We start from the raw sequence: 11,036 nt of genomic DNA, 5'->3' as shown, positions 1-11,036 counted from the left end.
TTCCTTCTTTTTTTTACAACCAAGTAGTACTCCATTGTGTAAATGTACCACAACTTTTTTATCCACTCATATGCTGATGGGCACTTACTTGGGCTGCTTCCAAATCTTGGCTATTGTAAATAACACTGCAATACAATATACAGATGATGTAGCATGAAATTATACATCTGAAACCTGTATAATTTTACTAACTAATGTCACCACAATAAATTAAATAAAAAATTAAACCTAAAGAAGACAAATCACATGATTTTTCAATGTAATTCTTTTTCTATCTTTTTCAAGGTTCTTCGATGGGAGTCTACTATTTTAATATTTTTTATTGTTTCCTCTTTTTTTATTGTTGTTCATGTATAGTCATCTCCATTTTCCCACCACCACTTTCCCCCACAATTCACCCTCACTTCCCACCCTCAATCCTTTCCCTCTTTGGCTTTGTCCATGTGTCCTTTATACACGTCCCTCAATAGCCCTTTTCCTTTTTACCCCTATCTTTACCCTGTCCTCTCCCCTCTGGTTCCTGTTAGTTTGTTCTTTGTTTCCAAGTCTCTGGTTCTATTTTGCTTGCTTGTTTATTTTGTTGATTAGGTTCCATTAATAGGTGAGATAATATGGTATCTGTCTTTCACTGTCTGGCTTATTTCACTTAGCATAATGCTCTCCAGTTCCATCCATGCTGTCATGAAGGGTAGGAGCTCCTTCTTTCCTTCTGCAATGTAGTATTCCATTGTGTAAATGTACCATAATTTTTTGATCCACTCATTTACTAATGAGCACCTAGGTTGCTTCCAGCACTCAGCTATTATAAATTGTGCTGCTATGAACATTGGGGTGCATAAGTTCTTTTGAATTAATGTTTCAGAATTCTTGGCATATAACCCCAGCAGTGGAACTGGTAGGTGGAAAGGTAGTTCCATTTTTAGCTTTCTGAGGAAATTCCATAGTTTTCCACAGTGACTGTACCAGTCTGCCCAATACATTGTTGTTCCAGTCTACCCATCAGCAATGTAGTAGGGTGTCCTTTTCTCCACAACCTCACCAGCACCTATTGTTTGTTGATTTGTTTATGGTAGACATTCTGACTGTCGTGAAGTGGTATCTCACTGTGGCTTTAATTTGTAACTCTCTGATGGCTAGTGATGTGGAGCATCCTTTCATTTGTCTCTGGGCCCTCTGTATGTCCTCCCTGGAGAAGTGTCTGTTCAGGTCTTTTTCCCATTTTTTAGTTTGGTTTGTCTTCCTGGAATGGAGTCCTGTGAGTTCTTTATACACTTTGGAGATCAAACACTTTTCCAAATTATCATTTGCAAATATATTTTCCCACGCAGATTGTTCCCTATTCATTTTGCTGATAATTCTCTTTAGCATGCAGAAGACTTTTATGTTGATGAAGTCTCATTTGTTTATTCTTTCCTTTATGTCCCTTGCTCTGGGGGACACATCAGTGAAAATATTGTTGTTTAGAATATCTGAGATTTTCCTACCTATGTTTTCCTCTAGGACTTTTATGGTGTTATGACTTATATTTAAGTCTTTTATCAGTCTTGAGTTTATTTTTGTGTACGGTATATTTGTAGCATTTTTAAAATTTATTTATGTTTAGAGGGGAAGGGAAGGAGAGAGGGAGAGAAACATCAATGTATGGTTGCCTCTCACGTGTCCCCTGGGAACTGGCCTGCAACCCAGGCATGTGCCCTGACTGGGGATTGAACTGCAATCCTCTAGTTTGCAGGCCCACGCTCAATCCACTGAGCTACACCAGCCAGGGCTATAGCATTTTTTAAAGATTTTTTATTTATTATTTTTTTAGACAGAGGGGAAAGGAGAAACAGAGAAAAACATCAATGTGTGGCCTCTTGCATGCCCCTCACTGGGGACCTGGCCTACAAACCAAGCATGTGTCCTGACTGGGAATAAAAGCAGTGACCCTTTGGTTCTTACTCTGGCACTTAATTCACTGAGCCACACCAGCCAGTTGCATTAGTATCATTTTTTAAATTAAATTTATCCAGTAGCATTTTAAAACAATGTTTCAGACAATCACTTGTCTGTTTAATCTTTGGTTTCCTGATAGAAACCTAATTCAATACAATAAGAATGTTTTTTTAACATGCATAATTTCATTACAATTTTAATGTTTTTGATAAACAATTGTCATTTATTTAATATTTATCAAACATGTATATACCACTCACTTGTAGGACATATGAAAGAAAGAGTTCTCATGCTAGTAGAAGAATAAAAAAATAAACATTTTACATATAATGATGGATAAAATTTCACAAAGATTAAAATTTAGGGAAGTTGCAATAGATGGGGTGAGCAGAAACAGGACTATGCAATTCGTTTCATTACAAAATTTTTTTAAAAAACAAAATGCAGCATTCAAAACCCCCCAAATTTACTACTGATATTAATTTCTATGAGGGTTGTGTGTGTGTGTGTGTGTGTGTGTGTATGGTAATACACAAATCAAGAAATTTTTAAAAACCATTAAATGTTTAGAAACATTTAATATCTGAAGCCTTAAAATCTAACTGCATATAGTAGCTCCTCAAAAATCTACAACCTGCATTTTGGAAAAAAAATTCCCTCTACAATCTTATCAGCTATACAATAATCTGTACAGTTTTTATACTGGAGCTAATATTGAGTTGCGCTTGAATTTACATTCTTAGCAAAACAGTTGCCTGATGACTCACATGCTCCACAGGCATCATTATAGGATAGCCTTTTATTCTTCATCTTCATATTTTTCCTCTTTCACATCATCTCCCTCTTCTTTCGCCTCCTCATCTTCTGGTTCTTTCTTCTCTTTGAGCCTGTTGTTCTGCCTGGGCTGGCTTTCTCCCACTTCAGTTTTGTCATTGGCATGGTATAGAGTAATATCCTTTTCATATTTCTAATTTATTGAATATAAAATATATTTTATACAGCTTTTCATTCTAATGGTGCTTATCTTTGGCTAACTGTTCAGACCATATTTCACCCTTTTTTTTTTGCAGTATCCCCAGTGAATGAGCCAGGGTGTCCACTTTTAATCTTTGGGCAATGTTCAGAACAAAACTGGAAGACAGAGAAAGGCCTTTTAGGAGCATTGGGATCTTTTATTCTTTCCTTTCTTATCACCCTTGGGAGGCACATAGTTTCTCATCTGCCCGTCATAGCAAACTTGATCACTCTTTAATTATATCTTCGAACTTTGACTTTTCCTTTGCAGATGTTTCATCCACCAACCACGAGAACAAATGTCAGAGACTTTCAGGGATTCAAAGATGTTATTTTATTGGCCAAGTTTAACCTGTGCAGGGGCAATCCCTCAAAGTGTCTGGAGACATGGTGCCCGCAGGGGGCTTGTCCGGGATTCTCGCCTAGCGCTTACAGCTAAGTCCTTATATATAGGCCATCAAGCAAGCGTTTGCACAGAAGCAGATTATTGGCTTACAAAGCCCACACGCGGGAAAAGGGTGGGGTCTGACTCAACTGAAAGGGAAATTTTGAAACTAAACAGATACAATCAACTTACAGGGTGTCTGCTAGGGTTTCAGGCTCCTTGGGGCTGAGACCATTTTTCTTGTTCCCAACAGCAGACATGGTCTTCCATCTCTCCAAACATTTCTTAGAGAATTCAAAAAAGTTGAGAGAAAAATCTACGTGATTTTTCTTGTGCTCTTCTTGGATAGTTTGCATGAGGAAGGCATGCAATGACACCTTGCCTCTTGGCTTGTTGAGATCTTCTTTAGCCATGGGGACAGGCAACATCTACCTGGTTTTCCTCAAAGTCCCACCGAGATGCTTCCCTCACTGGGCTCTGAAGTGAACTGCCAATATGCGCATTTTAATTTACTGGTTAACTGACCCTTTAACATATACCTGTGCTATAGCTCTAAATCTGACACTATCTCTATGACTTAAGGAAATATTTTTATTCCTTCTGAACCAAATTTACTCATATGTTTGTTGTTGATGTTCAATACAGGATCAGATTTGCAAGATTTGTTTTAGGTCTAAAAACCTTATGATCTAGATAGACAAAGAGAGTGTGACCTGGTGGTTGTCAGAGGGGAGGCGGTTTGGTGAAAGAGGTGAAGGGATTAAGAAGTACAAATGAATAGTTACAAAATAGTCACAGAGATGTAAGAAAAGCATATGGGAAATAGTAATTAATTGTGTGATAACTATGTTGGTGCTGGTTGGGATACTGGAAATAGGGAAACATTAGGTAAAGTACATGATTCCCTAATCACTAAGCTGTACACCTGAAACAATGCAAAATAAAAAGAAAATGAAAAATAGTTATTGGAGGAGAGTGCTATGGATACCCCAGACCACTAGAATGATAAAGAGTGTCCTAGAGCAAATTACGCCTGAAACACTGCTGGAAGCAAAAATGACAAAACTGGAGTTGTCCTACTGCAGGCACATCATGGGATGCCAGGGTTCTTTGGAAATGACAACGATGCTGGAAGAAATAGCAGGCAGCAGTGTTGAGGGCAAGAGTAACTAGCCAGAACATAGCTGTAAGGAAGCAAAAGGTGTTTTACTAACTAACGCAAAGAGGCTCCGGGACACGACCGAAGAGCAGGGTGTGTTCCAGGATGTGGTTTAAGAGCAAAGGTTAGTCAGGCAGATAGCCATCTGGACAGTCACTAGGGAGGGAAATTTTGCCCCTGTGCACGAGCTCAACTGACCAATCAGGTAAAGGAGCACGAGCCAGTGCACGAGCTAACTCACCAATAATCAGTAACCCTATTGTGCCCCTGAGCCAACCGCTAACCGCCACATCTGCTTCTGTATCCAGCTTGCTTGCGCGCCTCCATAAAACCCTAAGCCTGTAAGCGTTTGGCGCGACTCTCATTTGCAGCCCTCACGGGCACCATGTCTCCGGACACTTTGGAGAGTTCGCCCCTGCGCAGGTTAAACTTGGCCAATAAAGTAACATCTTTGGAACCCCGAAAGTCTCCGACATTTGTTCTCGCGGTTGGTGAATGCAACAAGCAGGAAAAGAAGAAGACCTAATATGAAATGGATTGACTGCACAGAAGATGCCATAGATGAGTCTACAGGATCTGGGTAGGATTGTTGAGGACAGGACATCACGATTTCACAGGGTCCCTAGGACTGAGTGCTGACTCAATGGTGTATAAGACACACAGAGATACTAGAAATTCTGTCATATGTGTGTTTGTAGTAAGTATGTATTTTTAACATTTGCTTTTTAGATTTTTCCTTTTTAAAATATTTGTTTCCTTTTTTCTTTTCTTTAATTTTTTAAAGCATCTTATTGATTATGCTATTACACTTGGCTCAATTTTTCTCCTTTTGCTGCCTCCACCCAGCACTCCCTAGTCCGTAAGGCAATAACCATATCATCTTTCATGTCCATGGGTCATGCATATGTTTCTTGGATATTACATTTCCTACACTGTACTCTACATCCCCATGGCTATTCTGTAACCACCTATTTGTACTTATAATCACCTCATTTCATCACCGATTCCCCCACACACCCCTCCCATCTGTTAACCATCAAAATATTCTACTTATCTATGATTCTCTCTCTGTTTTTGAGAACTTCTCCTTGAAACAGAAAGTTGGCATTTGTGCTTCCTGTCACTACCAGAACCAGTAAGTAGAGACAAGGATTTAACTTTTCATCTCAAGCCAACCTTTTTTATAAGGAGAAGAAAGGGTAGGCAAGAAATTTAGGGGGAAAAAGTTAATAGGATAAGAGTTGCAATCCAGCCAGTGATTTTCCTAGTATTCTTTTTCTGCTGATCAACAATTCTTTATCTGGTTCCCTCCCTGACACACAATGGCTTGGATGCCATCTCTATTGATTGCAGACCCCTTGGGGCACAAAGGTTGAATTGGTTGTTGACCTTCTAGAGTCAAGTAGGTCATCCATTCCAGTTCCTGGAGTGGATAATGGCTTTCCAAATGCATTAATCACTTAGGCCTATCAGCTATACATAAAGCTAAAATCTTTAACTCTCTAGTTCCCCTATTACGATAATCTGAGTTTTTTTGTTGCTTGTTTTGTTTTTCTGCATCTAGTATAACATTTATATACAAGAAGGAAGAGCTATAGTATTAAATTAGTAATACTGATTAGGAATGGAAAGTTCCCAATGCTAGAAACGGAATAGTCTGAGGGAAACAAACATCCCTGTCAACCAAAGAAGCCTTCACACATACCATTATAATATTTTCTTAAACTAATAATATGTTTTTTTCTTCATCTACTATCATTTGCACTTTATGATAAGTTTGGCCAGATAATAAAGACTCTACTATTTCATGATTCGCTGAGACAGAGAGTACTGAAACATGGAGAATTACTCCTCTTAGAACATATTCTCTATGATATAAAATTGTCAGCAAACACTGGCTTGTATGGCTCAATTGGCCAATTGTCATCCTGAAAACTAATAGGTTGCCATTTCAATTTCCAGTCATTGCACATGCCTATTGCAGGACCCATCCCCAGTCAGGGCGTGTGCAAGAGGCAACCAACTGATTGATGCTTCTCCCTCACATTGATGTTTCTCTCCATCTCTTTCTCTTTCCCCTCCTCTTTCTCTAGAATCAATAAAAGAAAAATAAATAAATAAAAATAAAACTGTCAGCAAGAAAGTCAAGAGATTTCCTTTCTTTCTTTTTTTAAAATATATTTTATTGATTATACCATTACAGTTAGTTGTTCTATTCCCCCTCTTCATTCCCCTCCACCCGCACCCTCCCTCCCCCACTATTCTCCCCCCCTTAGTTTATAACCACGTGTCTCAAGTTCTTTAGATTCTATATTTCCTCCACTATTCTCGCCCTCCCCCTATCTATTTTCTACCTACTATCTATGCTATTTTCTTCTCCCCCCTTCTCCTCCTCCCACCCCCCTGTTGCTAACCCTCCATGTGTTCTTCATTTCTATGGTTCCACTCCTGATCTAGCTGTCCTCTTGGTTTGCTTTTGTTTTAGGTGTGGTTGTTAATAACTGTATGTTTGCTGTCCTTTCACTGTTCATATTTTTCATCTCCTTTTTCTTATATAAGTCCCTTTAGCATTTCATATAATAAGGGTTTGGTGATGATGAACTCCTTGAACTTGACCTTATCTGAGAAGCACTTTATCTGACCTTCCATTCTAAATGAAAGTTTTGCTGGATAAAGCAATCTTGGCTGTAGGTCTTTGGATTTCATGACTGGGAATACTTCTTTCCAGCCCCTTCTTGCCTGTAAGGTCTCTTGAGAAATCCGCTGACAGTCTGATGGGTACTCCTTTGTAGGTGACTGTCCCCTTATCCCTTGCTGCTTCTAGGATTCTCTCCTTCATTTTAGTCTTGGCTAATGTAATTATGATGTGCCTTGGTGTGTTCCTTCTTGGGTCCAACTTCTTTGAGACTCTCTGAGCTTCCTGGATTTCCTGGAAGTCTATTTCCTTTGCCAGACTGGGGAAGTTCTCCTTCATTATTTGTTCAAATACGTTTTCCACTCGTGGCTATTTCTTTCTCCCTTCTGGTACCCCTATAATCCGGATGTTGGAACGTTTAAAGATGTCCTGGAGGTTCCTAAGCCTCTCCTCATTTTTTTGAATTCTCATTTCTTCATTCCTTTCTGGTTGGATGTTTCATTCTTCCTTCTGGTCCATTCCATTGATTTGAGTCCCAGTTTCCTTTCCATCGCTATTGGATTCCTGGACATCTCCCTTCATTTCAATTAGTTTAGCCTTCATATGTTCCTCTAATTTGTGACTGTACTCTACCAATTCTGTGAGCATCCTGATAAATAGTGTCTTACTTAAATTGGGCTTCTGAGAGGCTGGCAATCTGTTGGTCGCTTAGAGTTATTGGCTCTGGGACTTTTGAGTTCTTCTTGCACCATCTTTTGGGCTGTTCGTGCCTGTTAAGTAGCAGGATTGGAGCCCTAGGTTTTCACCAGAGCAGGGCAACTAAGTCGCTGGGTTGTGACGTTCTATGTGGGGGCGGGGTCAAAGAGGAACAATGGCTTCCCTCCGCCGTCTGCTGCTGCGACCCCCACCAGCACCGCAGCCACCACCGTCACCAGGGCCACGCGCCCCGCTCCACGGCACGCAAGTGTGCCACCGCTGTCAGCCCTCCACCACTGGGTTCACCCCCTGGGGCCTGCGCGGTCCGTCTCGCTGTGCGCGAATGTGCGACCTTGGTCAGTCTGTTCCACACCCCGACTAGATCCAGGCTGCCTGCGCTCCTAGGTCTGTCCTGCCCAACCCAGCTCCACTGCTGGCTCCACCTCTCTTACCGTCCTCGTTGAACGGTTCGTAGCTGTCGGACTTCCGTATAATTCCGTTTTCTGGTCTCTGGGTGTGTCCTAGCTCTCCAAAACTTTTGTTGTATTCAAACTTGGTTGTGGGAGAAGGCACAGTGTTTTCACCTATGCCTCCATCTTGGCGGAAGTCCTCAAGAGATTTTCAATTGCTTTATTACCAGCTGAACAAGAGCATTGAACAATGTCTTGATAGTTCAAATGACCTAGTTTCGGTTGACAATACTCTTACACCTAATCTCTGTAGTGATTTATGAGCTGTGCAAAAATATATCATCCACTTTCTCCACTGGACTACATAATCTATGTGTAGTATATCTGTGCAAATATAGTGACTATCAAAAAGTAGCTTGCTGACCAAAGTGCTACCCACTCAATCTAATTGCCCCATACACTTTCTCTGGCCTGCCATGAGCTTCTAAAGACCTATTTTTGAGAACTGTCAAGTATTCCTATTTTCCTCACTTTACAGAAGAGGAAATGAGACTTACAGAGGTTCAAAAAATCTAGTCCTTAAGGTCACAAAGGTAGCAGGTGAGTTTCAGATTCAAGCATTCTGGCTCCAAAACGCAGGTGCTTAACCCTTATTCAAAAATGCCCGAGTCAGTACTTTGTCACATTTTTCAGTCATTTGTGGATCCTTTTATATCACTGTGGAATGCAGCATGGTGATTTCTGGGTTGCTTTCTCCTTTTGAATGTCTAAAGCTCTGCTCTGTTCTCAGATAAGATATCCACTGTATGTTAGCATGAGTGTGTCACTTGTCTTTTTTGCACCTTATCTTCAAAACAAAAGTAGCCCTGGCTGGTGTAGCTCAGTGGATTGAGCACAGGCCTGTGAACAAAAAAAACAAACAAACAAAAAACAAAACAAAAAAAAACAACAAAAACAAAACAATTGTGCTAGAAGCTCACTCCTAAGTGTCTTTCTTGATATTAAATTTAATAATTCCCTCCATGGTACTTAGACTTTTATTCTCAAAATATACCACTTTTGTTGAAACCTCTCACAGAAACCTTAGCGTGTAAAGGAATTTGTTGAGAGGTCCTGTGGGAGAATCTCTCACACACTAGGCTGTCACCAGAGCCCTACAGTCAGAACTCTATTTTATAATGTAGCCCAATGGTTGGAACAGCCACCACCTTAACTTCCTCTTTTCCTCCATTAAGGACTTCCTTCATCTTTGTGCAGACAATCTACACGTGGCTCAACATAGCTGCCTGAGCACAGGATTGCAATTCTTTGTTCTCCTTGTGCAAATCTTTTTTGGTGACAGAGCACCTAGTTGACTTTTTTTTTATGGCTGACACTTCCAATTATGTCATATCAAACCAAATTCAGTTTCTTTTCGTTATTTTTAAAAGTCGTTTTCATGGGCAAGTGAAAACAGGCATCATAACTGATATCTGAAGGGCTTTGGCCCAATGTAGTGATCTACAAAACCCACAGATTAAGGACTTGTGCTGTAAAGTCTTCTGCTGTGCTCCAAATTCCCTTCCCATAATTTCATTGGCAAAAGTCTAATGAGAAGCAAAACTTTTTTTTTGAGGTAAAATAAAATCATTGCCTATGTTTATGCTTGACACTAATGACATCACATGAACAATGCTACCAGGTTCTTAAATTTTTTGTTATTATTAGTGTTGAGAAGGTAATATATGACCATGGTATAAAACTGGAACACAAAAGCAAATAAAATGGGGGGGGATGCTGGATGGAGGGGGAAAGAGGGGGCAAATTGGAACAACTGTAATAACATAATCAAAGAGATATAATTTTAAAAAGCAAATAAAATGTAAACACAATTACTTTTTCTACTGCACATCCATGGCCTCTACTACCAGAGTAATTTTTAGACATATTAATCCATATATACATGTCTAAAATGAATGCAACATGGTATGTACTCTTGAAAAAGTAGATGAATAACATAAGCATTGCTTCCACATTGCTTTGAAGTTCTCAGAAATTAGAGATCACAACACACCAGCTCATAAAAGCCTTCTGCTTCTTGGTCATCCTGCAGACTGACTGACCAGTCTCATGAATGGATACTTAAGCTGTTTTCCATTACTTTGCTGTTAAAAATGGCAAAAATAGGTTTAAAGAACATCCTTGCTCATCTTCACATACACGTAGGAATACATTTGAAGGATAAAGTCCTATAAGTAAAATTGCTGAGTCCTAAGAATCCTTAATATATAATACTATGCTATCATCTAATAAAGTTTCTGAAATTCGTGAGAGTAAAAAAGAGCGTTTATATTAGTGCCATCTTTTAAAGGATCCTTTATTACCATAACACTAAATAAAATGTCCATATTTGTGCAACTCAGAGTTTGTCCACAAATATTACAAGGTAAACTAATTAGGACTGTTTTAGACCCTCCTGGTGCCTAAGCATCATATCATATAAACATACTCATGTACAGTTATATATCACTTGAGATAAGTTTCGGTTGACAACATGTAAGATTTTTAACAGAAGAATATCAGTTTAATGTATATTAATGTATATTAATGTTTTGGAATCCATCTTTTTTCCCCTAGGTGAAAGCATCTTGCCTTGCCTCTAAAAGATTGCTGACATTGTGCTCTTGAAGCTAATTTGAAAAGTAAATTACTTCAGTCCCTCCTGTAAAAATTTAAGAACTATTTATTTTTTCTTCTCTTTTTTCTTAATTAGTTTAACAAAATTTTGGACCTTTAGCAAAGGCTTTGCAGCAAGAGAAATAT

At 39.3% G+C, this 11,036-nt stretch overlaps 1 pseudogene; it reads right to left on the bottom strand.

Annotated features, from left to right (window-relative positions):
* Positions 1–2,734: 2,734 nt before the first annotated feature.
* On the bottom strand, positions 2,735–3,747 carry LOC118985578 (high mobility group protein B2-like; annotated as a pseudogene).
* Between the last annotated feature and the right edge of the window lie 7,289 nt (positions 3,748–11,036).

The sequence above is a fragment of the Sturnira hondurensis genome, unplaced genomic scaffold (assembly GCF_014824575.4).
Source record: "Sturnira hondurensis isolate 20B ecotype Veracruz unplaced genomic scaffold, ASM1482457v3 Scaffold0000648, whole genome shotgun sequence".
Lineage (NCBI taxonomy): Eukaryota > Metazoa > Chordata > Mammalia > Chiroptera > Phyllostomidae > Sturnira > Sturnira hondurensis.
Note: the sequence above shows the minus strand (reverse complement) of the source record. Positions and strands in the feature narration are given on the sequence as shown.